The 11511-nt window shown below is 42.3% G+C and overlaps 2 long non-coding RNA genes across 2 annotated transcripts in view; one reads left to right on the forward strand and one right to left on the reverse strand.

Annotated features, from left to right (window-relative positions):
• Positions 1 to 10892, forward strand: part of LOC138957563 (uncharacterized) — a 37619-nt gene extending 26727 nt beyond the window's left edge. Inside the window, exon 3 of the long non-coding RNA XR_011453080.1 lies at positions 10784 to 10892. This is a non-coding gene — a long non-coding RNA (uncharacterized lncRNA). The remainder of the gene's footprint in view (positions 1 to 10783) is intronic.
• On the reverse strand, positions 5671 to 9754 carry LOC138957560 (uncharacterized). Its single transcript, XR_011453078.1, has 2 exons — positions 9450 to 9754; positions 5671 to 6553 (listed from the first exon to the last, which is right to left on the reverse strand). It is a non-coding gene; the product is annotated as an uncharacterized lncRNA (long non-coding RNA).
• Positions 10893 to 11511: the final 619 nt, after the last annotated feature.

Genomic DNA, 11511 nt, shown 5'->3' on the forward strand with positions numbered 1-11511 from the left:
TTTCAGGACGTCCTTCCCTGAGACGCCCTCTCGTCCTTTGAGTCCGCTTCGGCCCGGGCGCGGGAGGCTCACGCCGCGTCTGCCGGCGGCTCGTTTTATGAACGATCCGGCCGCCGGCAATTCGCGTTCCACCCTAGTCTAAGTGCCACGGTGGAAGCGGCAGCACATCGCCTGAGGAGTACAGATTCACGTGCAAACGCGACCTATGTTCCTCGGGAGGACGCGGGTTCAGTGCCATGCTTTCCTTTGGGAGGCGCACCTCCACTGTTTCCTCGTGTCCAATCTGTTTCGTCCCTCCCTTTTCCCTTTGACTCTCGAACTCTCCCTTTCCAGACTTCGAGTGTTTAGGGTGGGGCTGACGGTGATGTGTTCGTTGGGGAGGTGCCTTCGGTCAAGAAGGTGGAACTGAGCTCTGCTTCGTTCCACAATCTTGAGGCCACCGTTTCGTCCACAGTCGAGGCCCAATCACAGGCCTTGACATGGATGAGCACGCTGTCCACACTGTTGGACCCTCCCAATCGGGCAGAGTCCGATTCCACTCGGGTCCTTGACACGGTTCGAGTGGATCGGGCTTTGCATGCCGTGCGATCGTGCGTGACGTCTGCGGCAGAATTGGCCATTGGAACACGGGTCCACTTTATTGGCCCTGTTCCGTGATCATTTTCTGCCTACTTCTATAGTGCCTCCGGATATGAGGAAGAGTCTGAGGAACACGTTTCCTCAGCCTTCTTCCCTCTTTCATCCGGACACTGTTCGTTCTGTGGTGGAGTCCACACGCCAGAGGAACACTGATTCTCTGATGGTTGGCCTCGCTGCTTCGGCGACGGCGGCGGGGAGTAAGAGAAGTGCTACAGTCACCTCCAGCTCCCAGCCTCAGAAGAAGAAGAAGAAGCCAGTTTCACTGCCTCCTTCTTCCTCCTCTTAGGCGCCTGTTGCGTTCCCAAGCAAGACGAAGGGTGCTCAGACAGGTAAGGGGAAGCAGCACCACCAGGGGGGGTGGTCGCAAGCCTGCGCCTGCCCGCCAGCAGAATTTTCAGTGAGTCCCGGCCCTACGTTGACGCCCCCTCAAGTTGCCCCTCTTTCGTCCGGCGGTTCCCTTTTTTCGGGCCCGCGGCATGTGGGGCAGACTGGTCTCCAACCAGTTTTTCTTGAGGGTGGTGTGGTCGGGGTTTTCTCTACCGCTGTCGTCACAACCTCCATTGTCCGCTCTACCTTGGACGTTCCCCCCTCCTCGAGAGCCTGCCAGATGGCAGGCTCTTCAGGACGAGGTGAACTCGTTGGTCGAGAAGAAGGCGGTCTACCCCCTTTCTCAGCCTTCTCTGGGGTTCTGCTCCCGCCTGTTCACCGTCCCCAAAAAGGACGGCCGGTTCAGGCCGGTGTTGGACCTCTCCACCTTGAACTTGTACCTTCACAGGTGCAAGTTCAAGATGGAAACCCCTTCGTCGGTCCGGTTGGCCATCCGGCCAAACGATTGGGCCATGTCTGGGACCTCCAGGATGCTTACTTCCACATCCTGGTGGCCCCGGGGTACCGACATCTGCTCCGGTTCGTTTGGGAGGGCACGGTGTTCGAGTTTCGGGCCCTCCCATTCGGCCTGTCCTTGGCCCCTCTGATTTTCAACGGGGACAACAACACCACATGCTTAGCTTACCTTCGCCACCAGGGGGGCACCAATTCTCGGTCCCTCTCCCTGTTGGCGGAGGAGATTCTGCTCTGGTGCCAGACCAATCAGGTCCGGATGTCAGTCCAGTTCGTTCCGGGGAAACTGAACGCCCTGGCCGACATTCTCAGTCGGGGCGATCAGGTTCTCTCCACAGAATGGACCATCGCTCACAACGTTCTACAGCGTCTGTGGGCAAGGTGGGACCGTCCTCTGATCGATCTGTTCGTAACTCGATTCAGCGCTCGGCTTCCCAGGTACGTCAGCCCCTTTCGAGACATGAATGCGTTCCACTTGGACGCATTCACTCTCTTGTGGAGGCTCCTCGATGCTTACGCCTATCCCCCGACATCTCTGATTCCGAGGGTGCTGGCAAAATATCTGCAGGAACGACCAAGACTGATTTTGGTCGCGCCTTACTGGCCAACAGCTCCGTGGTTTCCAGATCTTCGCGGTCTCACCCACGTAGACCCTCTACCTCTGGATCTGGACGGGGGAGGTCTGCTCCAGCCTCGATCATGCCTCCCTCATCCACGTCCAGAGAGTCTGTGCTTGACCGCATGGCTCTTGTGCGCTCCAAACTGCTTGCACTAGGATTGCACAAGAGTTCAGTAGAGTTTTCCTTGAACGCTAAGAGGCGATCAACTAATCAGCTCTACGACTTACGCTGGAGAGCTTGGGCCACCTTCGCCTTGTCCAAGGGGATAAAGCCGCTTTATCCCTCAACACAGGACTTGGCCAACTTCCTGGTGGAAGTGTATCAAAAGAAGAGTCTTTCTTCTAAGACTCTTCTTGGATACAGATCTGCCATCGCTTCCACGATTGCGGCCGCTACTGGTCGCAGAACTGAACACTTGATCAGGTCCTCCCTCATCGCTAATGTCCTTTCGGGTATTAGCAATGCAGCGGTGTCTAAACCTCTGGTTTCATTTCCCAAGGGGGATGTCTTTCTGGTCCTCAAACTCCTGCGTAGCAATGAGTTTGAACCCCTGGCAGGCATCAGTATCAAGTTGCTGATTTTTAAGACTAATTGTTCCTCATCGCTTTAGCCACTTGCCGTAGACTCAGTGGTATTCAAGCTTTGAGTGGCCTGGACTTTGACATTGAGTTCACCACACAGCAGTGGTTGCTAGCATGGTCACGTCAGTCTAAGGTATGTTTCTTGGGTATATTTTCTTTTACGGTAGTACTGTTCGAAAATTGCCTGGGTATCTTAATCCTTGGATTTAAGTGATTTTGATTAAGGAGTTTAATACTCTACATATCACCCTCACACCACTCTGGTATTCTGTGCAAGAATAGTACTGTCGAGGTAAGTGTTATATTGACTGTAAGGCTTCTTTTTAAGCCTACTGTCTATATGATACTTACCGAGACAGTACTATTAGAGTTTCCCTCCCGCCTCCCCTCTTGATATGTTATGGGCTTTTTGAGGGTCTGCAGCTCATAAAGAAAGAGGACGCGCCACCTACATCCTGTAAGGGGGAAGCACTCGGACAGTGCTTGGGATCCACGGTGGCGCATGGTTATGGGAGATAATTGTACCCACTCAGCGTTTTGTCCAATTTTTTCGGCCTATAATAGATAATGTGCAAGAATAGTACTGTCTCGGTAAGTATCATATAGACAGTAGGCTTAAAAAGAAGCCTTACAATTTTTGTAAAGATTTTAGTCAAGCAGTATGTAAGAAATGTTAAGTCCTTTGTACTGGAAACTTGCATTCTCCCAGTAAGGTAATATATTGTACTACGTTGCAAGCCCCTGGAGCAAATTTTTGATTAAGTGCTTTTGTGAACAAGAAACAATTGACAAGTGGCTCTATCCCATCTCCCCCCTTCCCCCGTCGCGATATAACCTTCGTGGTTGAAAACAATGTTAAACACCAAATAAAGAAAGAATAGGCACCCCCTAAAATCAAAGGTGAGTTTTAGATACTAAAATGTGCCAACAATTTTAACAGCACACCCGAGTCCCCTTTTTACTTTAGTTGCAAGATCAGTACATGTTCTATCACGGAATTTTGTTTTGTTTTTGTAATTATGTGTATTTAGAGATTTTTCAAACCAAACTATTAATCTTTGAGCTCAGATGTCCTACTTTTTGACGTATTGGTATGTTTATTCAAGGTAAGCTAGACGAATCATTTGTATCAGGAAACTAAAATAAATGAAATTCTGATTTTATGTGAAAAATTGAATCAGTATCACAACAATTTCAAAAATTATTCATATTATGTGCTGGTTAATGACTATTAAATTTGCAAGCCAAAGCTCTGTTTGCATTCTGAATTTTGCATGTAAATGTCCCATTTCAAAGATCACCTATATATTTAGGTGTGTGTGTAGTCTTTTTAAGAACATCAATTATATACATTTATTGGATCTTGATTGCTTGAATGTGTATGACATAATTCTTGTGTATGAATAAATGTGTATGACAAGTTTGAATATTGGATAATACAAATTGTTTGTATGGATTTTGATTCCTGTATGGTGAGGCAATGAACATGTGCGAGTGAGATGTCTATGATGGACAGCAAAATGTAGTTATGGATTCATGGCTGCTAGTCTCATTTCCAGTCATATTAAAAAAAACAAGTTGTTTTTACAAAAACACAAAACATAACTCAAGTTGTCTGCCACAAATACAATTAATTTTAATCAAACAAGTGTCATGCAGAAAATCCACTTTAAATAAGGAAAATCATCACAAAATGGAATGCATACTTTATGTTTATCACATCACAAGACACACTGGTAATACTTGGCAGGTGAGAGTTAACCCATCACACAATGGAATGAATATTTTTATCACATCATTAGACTGGTATTACTTGGCAGTTGAGAGTTAACCTATCACAAAATGGAATGAATACTTAATTTTTATCCCATCATAAGACTGGTAATACTTGGCAGTTGCGAGTCCATCCATCACAAAGTGGAATGAATACTTTAATTTTATCACATCATAAAGAATACATCGGTTCTACTTGGCAGGTGACAGCTGAACAGTTAGCAAAACAGTCACTATTTAATACTGGTTACAGAGACGAGGAATTGAGGCTGAAATTTATAAACTAAACAAGAAAGCTGAAATTGTGTGAGCCGTTTGTTCGTTCATGGGCTGAAACTCCCACGGCTTTTACGTGTATGACCGTTTTTACCCCGCCATTTAGGCAGCCATACGCCGCTTTCGGAGGAAGCATGCTGGGTATTTTCGTGTTTCTATAACCCACCGAACTCTGACATGGATTACAGGATCTTTTTCGTGCGCACTTGGTCTTGTGCTTGTGTGTACACACGGGGGTGTTCGGACACCGAGGAGAGTCTGCACACAAAGTTGACTGTGAGCAATAATAAATCTCTCGCCGAACGTGGGGACGAACTCGCGCTGACAGCGGCCAACAGGACTGAGCTACATCCCCGCCCTTGTGTGAGCAGTGACCTTCACTACAGAGGAGTGTAAAACTATAAAAGGAAAAGCAGTAGACAACGCCAGTTTTGGTTAATTTGGTAAAACATAAAAACAGACTATCGTTACACAGGGCACGAATATCACATTATCATAACTGTTACAAACGCTTTTGAGTTTATTAATTTGTATACCATTATGAGACAGTATAACAAAGTTGTTAGCGTGCAATTGATTTGTTTGTATCTGGTTTATGGTGTATATTGCCAAGTTTTGTATGGGACACTGTAACGCTAGTCCGAGTGCTTTTGATATTTTGCTGGCAACGTGTTATTCGTGTAGTAGGGGGGTTGAACCATTTATTCTGTACATTAGGTAACTGATACCTGATATGATGTGAAGTGCTTAGTTTACTTGATCAATAGTCGAGAGAAATACAATGCTTTACATGTTTTCCATGGACAGCGTTACACGGAACACGAAAAGCAGGCAACATAATGACAAACAGTGGTGCAAAAAAACAAATAAGAACAGAACACACTCTTGAAACACAACGGCAATTTAAATAATGCAAAACACAAACATCAAATCTTCGAAAGTCTCTCTCTTGCATTTAATAGCAAGTAAGAAATGATGTACGGTACAGGCACCCAAAATAAAGCTTATTTTACTGAGAGAAAAAACCCACACACACCTTGTCTTAATAATTTTAAGATTTCAAAGTTCAACGTTAAACACACCCCCCCCCCCCCCCTGCAAAAAGCAAAGAAAACAATCAAAACAAAAACAAGGTATGTAAAGGAGTATAGGAAACCGGTTAAATCAGGGTCATGTTTTTTTTTTTCCTTTGCAGCATGACCTCAAATAATTCAGTTTGAATACATTTGTGAATTCTCTTCAAAATTGCAGAACAAACATTTTTTCGCAGGGTGTGTACAGAAAGAAACACCAACACCTACGGCTACCAAGCAAAAATAATGCGAAACACAAACATCAAATCTTCGAAAGTCTCTCTCTTGCATTTAATAGCAAGTAAGAAATGATGTACGGTACAGGCACCTAAAATAAAGCTTATTTTACGGAGAGAAAAAAACCACACACACCTTGTCTTAATAATTTTAAGATTTCAAAGTTCAACGTTAACACACCCCCCCCCCCCCCCCCCCAGGGTGTGTACAGATAGAAACACCAACAGCTACGGCTACCAAGCAGAAACTAAACGCACCATTGAAGGAAAGTTTTTACAATAAATAAAATCCACCCCCTTCAAGAACAGCCTGGGACAGCTTCTGCCTCAGTTCTTGACCTGTCGGGCAGACACCTGCATTCTGAGGGCACAAGTTGACACTCTGGGGAGTGGCTTTTCGGGTGTGTCCACAAACACCACGGTCAGAGGACTCTGGTACCCTCCTGGTACTGTGGACCGGCTCCCAGACATGAAAAACACGAAATCTGAGATGGTGGTTTCTCCGCACTTTCCATCTGAAACAAGACAAAAAAGAAATTCTGAAATAAAGGAAACATCATCCCGCTTTCTTAATAAGCATACAAGTACCAGGACTCAAAAGAGAGGGAATTATTGCATGCTTGTGTTCATTTGTAGAAGCGTAGAAATGTTAAGCATGCTTTGCGACACAGAATGAAATGCTATTTTGAAAGCGTAACTTTTCTTGAGACTTTTTTTGAGCTGCTTGACATTCAGTTTGATATGTGAAGGCAAACGAGATTCATTTTCCCAAATCTTTGGAGCTTTCAGGGGTAAAACCATGTGTTTATCATTTGCTGCTTTACATACAAGTTATTCTCCTGGGCCGTTTCCCATTTTGTGACATGTATTTTCAGTCCTTAAAACATGTATTAAATGGCAACTTGAATGTATACTCTCCCAAAAAAGAAACTTGACACAGGTAAACATTGATGTTTTTCAAATATATAATATATGTTAGAGGAAAGCACCAAAATTCTGTTTGAAGTTTGTCGGTTACATTGTTGCTAACAACTAACCCATAAAAAGAACATAATTGAACCAAGACTTTACTGGGTGGTCGCCCTTTTATTGAATTGCAAAAATTCTCGTCTGCACAAAAATCATGTGCATGGAGAGTATCGAGAGTATACATATTTTCTTTAGTAATAATTTTTTTTCCAGTAAACCCCAGGTTGTTAATGATGCAGACTTGCAACAAAACAACATAGAATATATATATATTATTTTCTTGGTAGTGTTAGCAGTATTCAAATTCATGTCACAACTTCCGGTTTCCATGTTATGAAGGTGCTTTACTTTAAAACCTTTGTATATTTACTGAACACTAAGACAAACAAAATGTGCAAGTATTTGTTATTCTATCTCTGCAGGCCAAGGATATTTATGAAACTAGTATTTGTGAATGAAATTAATTTGTACAGCTTAAATGTCTCAAGTTAAATTTAATAAAAAGTCTACTTTATAACATGGTTTTCCCTGGTACACAGCTCTGGAGATTAAAGCTGTGGTCTATTTATGACTTTCCTGGGCTACGAGGTTGAAAAATAGGGATACAATCATGTACAGAATTCTGTACAGCAAACGCTACCCGAAACCCCACCTATACGGCGTGTGTGACCTTGAGAGCTTCAGTCAACGCTTGAATTTTTCAGGGATAACAGCCGGTTTGCTCTCTCATATTTTATCTTCAAGAGAGATCAAGGGGAAAAAATAAACGCCCCGGCGAAGATTCGAACTCTCGACTTCGTGTCTCATGTCCTAACCACTAGGCTACTGCGCCAATTGAGAAAATGAAGGAAAAACATTGATATGAATTCATGTTATGTTATTCTTGAAGCAGCATGATTTATATCTCTATCCGCCCATTGTTCAGAAGTTTGTTTGTTTGTTTGCTTAACGCCCAGCCGACCACGAAGGGCCATATCAGGGCGGAGCTGCTTTGACATATAACGTGCGCCACACACAAGACAGAAGTCGCAGCACAGGCTTCATGTCTCACCCAGTCACATTATTCTGACACCGGACCAACCAGTCCTAGCATTAACCCCATAATGCCAGACGCCAGGCGGAGCAACCACTAGATTGCCAATTTTAAAGTCTTAGGTATGACCCGGCCGGGGTTCGAACCCACGACCTCCCGATCACGGGGCGGACGCCTTACCACTAGGCCAACCGTGCCGGTTGTTCAGAAGTGAATACATGTATAACTATTTCTTAGATGTCTGGTTTCAACTGGCTTTGGAGAGATTCAATTACTGTTCTTGTCATTTTCTTGCATGTTGTAAATAGAGATATCGCAGCTATTTGCATGGCGCGAATGTCGTGTAGCATGACGGTGTAAACATGTACTGCGATTCTGTAAAACATGTTTGCAAATAAAGGCAAATTTTAATGTCAATTTTTACGTTTTTGCAACGCATAAATGATAATTCAAGCGTAGAATGATATAAAATTATCAATTTTTTTATCTTTGACAATACTGGTGAAGTGGCCTAGCGGTTAAGACATCGGCCCTGACATTTCGAGGCCCCGATGCCTTGAGTTCGAATCCCTGCCAAGTCGTTTATTTTTTCTGCTCGATCCTTCTTGACAACAAATATGCTCAGCTCTGCGAGAGCAAACCAGATGTTACCACTGCAAAATTCAAGCGTTGACTGAAGCTCTCAAGGTCATACACGCCGTATAGGTGGGGTTTCGGGTAGTGTTTGCTGTACAGAAATCTGTACATGATTTTGTCCCTATTTTTCAAACTCGTAGCCCCGGAAAGTCATAAATAGACCACAGCTTTAACCCATATCAATCAAGGTTTGTTATGAGCCAAACGGCTTTCCATATGAGATTATATACGTACCACTGCCGCCGCCACCAAATAATCATAATATACACTTTACAACGGATTACACACACACACACACACACACAGATAACAAGGTAATCTTGAACTTTAGCGTGACGAAAATGCACCGAAAATGGTGTACGTTGTCAACCATGGGACATCATCTACACGAAAGAGTTGTCTCCCTTGTCTGGTCACACGGATAATTCCTTCTTTGATGGGTCAAATGCATTCGTACAGTTCATCATCGGAGTTCATTCCGTAACTTCAAAGGGATCTAAAATGACTTGTTATGATTACAAGTACAGGTTCTACAAATTTGGAGACTTAAATGCCTCTGAATTAAGAGCTATGAATTTAACACGCTAAAGTTCAAGATTACCGATAACACGATATAGCAGCTAGTCTCTCGCACCGAATTCCAATATTTTGCATCTTTGGTCAAAAACGCGTACAGGCCTCCCTTCAAGTTCAACTTCTGGATGTGGATGCCCCACTGACTCGGTGTAGATCGTCACAAGAACCGAATTCGTCTGATAAAACAATTAACTTACCCTGCTGTGCGAGCCTGGGCAACAGCGTTAATTAAAACTGCACTCGCAAACCTTCCAAAACATCAGGGACATTTGCCACCCCCGCCATCTTGAGCTGTTCAGTCTGTCAAAAGGCGGCAAAGCGAGGCGATGAAGACGCGTATAAGCTTAGTGTTTTTCATGTGGATTCCCAGTCCAAGTTTTTAAGTCGCTTAACCACGTGACTAATAACTGATTAATACAGGTGTATTTATTATTAAATACAGGTGTATTTAATTTTAAATACAGGTGTATTTATTTTTAAATACAGGTGTAATTATTTTTAAATACAGGTGTATTTATTTTTAAATACAGGTGTATTTATTATTAAATACAGGTGTATTTATTTTTAAATACAGGTGTATTTATTTTTAAATACAGGTGTATTTATCATTAATTACACCTGTATTTTATAATAAATACAGGTGTATTTAATAATAAATGCACCTGTATTTAATAATAAATACACCTGTATTTAAAAATAAATACACCTGTATTTAATAATAATTACACCTGTATTTAAAAATAAATACACCTGTAATTTATAATAAATACACCTGTATTTAATAAAAAATACACCTGTAATTAATAAAAAAAATACACCTGTAATTAATAATGATACTTATTGTATACGTTTAAGAAATAAATACAGCTGTATTTATCATTAAATACAGGTGTATTTATTTTAAATTACAGCTGTAATAGTTATGAGCCAAACGGCTTTCCATACTATGCCACGGGCGGTGGAGTGACGATGCTACGAGTATACGGTCTTGCTGCGTTCAGTTTCATTCTGTGAGTTCGACAGCTACTTGACTAAATATTGTATTTTCGCCTGATAAAAATTGCCGGAAATGACTTGATGGTGAGTCTCCCTCGGTCACCGTGTGTCGGGTGGTATCAGTTTTAGTTTTTACCGCCATTGTTCATATTCAGTAACAAGAAACAAAAAAGTTCCATGTGCAATCTCCCGAATCAGATCTGTTGATAAAAGACAGAAAAACGAAGTTATCACCTTTTACTGACTGGACTCGGAGTGCTAGAAATCAGTGCATTCTGTGAGAAGATTGCATAGACTGAATCAAGCTCACAAACTGTCTGATCGATAGTCTATTGAACAGTTATTAACATTCCGAAGTCAAACCAATGAACTTATTCACATCTTGCTTGTCCATTGCAATGTGTTGTACACGTGTTGTGATCACTGAATATATACTCCGGACAAGGTTGTTTTTCCCCCTGAAAGTATGAGTTGTTCTGGGTGTATCATCATGGTCACATTTCCATTTTCTGACATAATTCTTATCATGTTGCAGGTATGGTGGGAAGTTGGTTGAGCCATCAGGATTCAAACTGACTGAGGAAGTAGGTGCAATAGCAACAGCCTTTGACCCAGCCTTGAGTCAAGTATGGATAGGTGAGAACTTTAGTATAAGGCCAAAAAAAGAAAAAAAGGTCTGTTTACGGTAACATAGGCCAAAAAATAGGGTCGGTAGGTCGTGATTTTTTTTTCTCTCCAAAAAACCATATTTTTACGTTATTTTGCAAAAAAACCAAGATTTTTTTTATTTTTTTTTTCTCTCCCAAATGCCCCAAAAAAGTCTAGGGTCGCGCGAAAAAAATAGGGTCGGTCGGGTTACCGTAAACAGACCTATTTTTTTTTTGCCTAATGATTGAATAAAGTCACTATAGCAGCACTAAGAGATATAGAATCGAAGGTATTGATTGTATGACTCTATGAGTTGAATAATAATTAATATAGATGACATGAAAACCTTACCTTTGTAACCTAATGTCGATTTGGAGGGAAAATATTGCAAATTCAGCAAGTACACCACAGGTATTTTTCAATTTTGTGTTTAAATTTTAATGTTTTTGTTTTCTGTCAGCATCAGCATCTGTGTTGACACACAGTAAGTATGTTCTTCTAGTTGAATTTGGTGTTTTGGTTTGAAACTCTCAGTTAGACTTATAGTTATAGGAGAAGAAGCCATGAGGAATATTATTATATATTCATCCTGCCACAATTTTTGAAGCAAGAATA

This window comes from Littorina saxatilis, unplaced genomic scaffold, assembly GCF_037325665.1.
Source record: "Littorina saxatilis isolate snail1 unplaced genomic scaffold, US_GU_Lsax_2.0 scaffold_894, whole genome shotgun sequence".
In the NCBI taxonomy this organism is placed as follows: Eukaryota; Metazoa; Mollusca; class Gastropoda; order Littorinimorpha; family Littorinidae; genus Littorina; species Littorina saxatilis.